Consider the following 2,806-nt stretch of genomic DNA (forward strand, 5'->3'; position numbering starts at 1 on the left):
TCAGTTCACGGAATTCATCTCTCATCTTCTTTATCAGACCCGGGGGCACATGGTACTTGCTGAATTAGAGCTTGAAGTCCGTCCAAGTCATAAACTGTCCCGTGTTCATGGCACAGGTGCTTGTCCACCAAGCTCTTGCTGGTCCTGCTAAGTAGTGCGTGGCAAACAACACTTTCTCATTTTCCTCCACTCCATCTACTTCTAGATTGTTCTCCATAGTTTGGAGCCAATCATCCGCATCCAGGGGTTCCTCAGTCTTGCTGAAAACTGGCGGGTTTGTATTCTGGAAGTTCTTGAGCTTTGATCCTGGATGATCATGATGGCCTTGATTGTTGTTGGCAAGCTGTTGAAGTGCTGCAATGTTGGCTTGCCTTTCAGCTCTTTCTGCTTCCCTATCTTCCAGCATAACTTGCAACATCTGCATCATTGCGTCTTGAGTCGCGTTGCGAGTTCGAGGGGCCATCTGAGCATTGAGATAGATCATGAGATAAGAGGGAAATTTTCTATGGCTTGTTTTGTGTTTAAGTTCAAAAGTTTAAACTTGAAGTCTTTTCATGATGACAAATATACATTCATTCATAACAAACAACACATATTACAAGTTATCACACTAAGGGTTTTAAGAACCCTTCTTCTCCAAGTTACGATACATGGGGCGGGATACAACTCACACCTACGATAGTGCACAAGTGAACTACTCCTCATCCTCATCTACATCTATGGCGATGTGGTCATCTCTCTGGCGTCCAGGAACTCGTAGTCTTCCTCCTCGAAGTCGTCGTCGTCACTCAGGAAGGCGCTTCCTCCCTGAATGTCTTCTCCATCTTCCTCCATCTTCTTCATCTGTTCCTCCTGGTTCTTGACCGTGGCCTCAAGTGCTGCAATCTTCACGCGGAGGCGAGTGATGGTGGCATCCTTCTTCGCCCGCTGCTGGAGGAGAGCCTTGCGGTCGTTGTTGAGTAGCTTGATGGCTTCGCCTTGCTCGATGATGTGGGCGTGAGTCTGGTTGGCGTACCCACGCGCGTGGTCGAGGTCCTGTTGAGTGTGGTACAGGATGAAGTCGAGATGCTCCACATGGTGCTTCAGCTCCGGGTGGGGCTGCATGTCCATGGGCTCTCCAGCAGAGTTACACCTCGCAAGGTGAGAAAAGCGAGGGCTCTTGAGTGCCTCCCCGCTCATCCCGCTCAAGCGTGCGAGTCCCTCCTGAAGGGCGCGGGCAAGTCCGTCCAGCCAGTTGCTCTCCCTGAAGGAGAAGAGGATCCTCTCAGAAGTGGGAGGCTCCATCTTGCCACTCAAGTCAGCGGTGATGATCCACTGCAACTCGCCTCCTGGCTGGTCATTGACCTGAACTCCGTGGAACTCCGGGTGCGGGCGATCAAGGTGATCGGAAAGGGCGTTGAGGTCGTGCTCGAAGATCAAGCTTCCCCCATTCCCGAGCTAGTAAAACTTCGTGTTCACGGGCTCCATCTGAAAGTGAAGTGAAGGGTTAAGTTAGAGAAGTGAATCAGTGTGGCAAAATTTTAGTTACATTTCTAAGGAAGAGCATGACTTCTTATTTTTCCAAAGAACTCAAAGAGAAGACAAAGACTAAATTTTTCAGAAATACTCACTTCATTTGTTTTTGAAACTAAATTTTCAGAACGGCCATTTCTAACTAGGGTCTCCTAAGGTCAAACAATGGCTCTGATACCAACTTGTCAACACCCAGATTTTTAAGTCCGAATGCCTATTGTGTCATACATCGCAATCCCAGGAATATTGTTGTTGCGAGGCATAATAGTTAAGTATCACAGTCATCATTCATTACAAACCATAATATCTTACAACTTGGAATCACATGATCCATATTACACGAATAGTTGATCTATTGATCAACAAACAAACACAAGTTCATAGCGGAAGCGTAAAGATAAAAGGACTCTCTAGTCCACAGGCCAACGCTTGACGTTAGAAGATCCTAGTTGTGGTAGACGTCCTGTTGGTCGTCATCCTCGTACTGCTGCTCGGCTTCATATTCTGGCCATTTGAATAGCCAGGGACAAAGCCGTGAGTACTTTAAGTACTCGCAATCTAATACTAATGTAAGTACTAACATTACTATAGAGAGTGTTCTAAGCTCTAAGTTTATTTGCATAAAGCCAATTTTAGTTTAGAAACATTTTAGTAAACAACTCCTCATGTGCTAACTAACTCAAGTGGGAACATTAGTGTCATTCCCACAACTCTGTTGTGATTCAAATTCAAAGTCACCGTTCAAGTTCAAATTCACCAGTCACAAAGGTATAAATTCTGATGAAGGAAACAGTATGGCCTTTCCAACTGTCCATGACCGCGGACGCGGCTATTCGAATAGGTTTACACTCTGCAGAGGTTGCACACTTGTGCCACAACATTTGATTAAATCCGTCAGGGATAAACCCCGAATAATCGTAACTCAGTACGCGGATCATCAACCGTTAACCTTTCACTTACACACCCTAGTATAGGCACCTCTCCCCATGAGCTTGGCCTCCCGGTGAAAACCAACTGTTAACCCGGGAACTGCACAGGGCTTGGCCGTACAATTCACCTCAATTCACGTCATTTCACTTTCAACGGAGGCAGCCTCGGCATAACCTCTATGACGCTTGTTCAGAGGGAACCCATACTAAGACACATAAATTTCCAGCTAAGCCTTACCCGTAATCAGGTATTGTGGGGGTACTCAAAAATTGGAATGGTATCGCATCCAACTCAATCATCATTTTTTAGCCAATTCACCAAGTCAATTTCATGTCATATTCACCTTCAAAATCTTTCAATGGAA

Source organism: Lolium perenne, chromosome 3 (assembly GCF_019359855.2).
Source record: "Lolium perenne isolate Kyuss_39 chromosome 3, Kyuss_2.0, whole genome shotgun sequence".
NCBI lineage: Eukaryota > Viridiplantae > Streptophyta > Magnoliopsida > Poales > Poaceae > Lolium > Lolium perenne.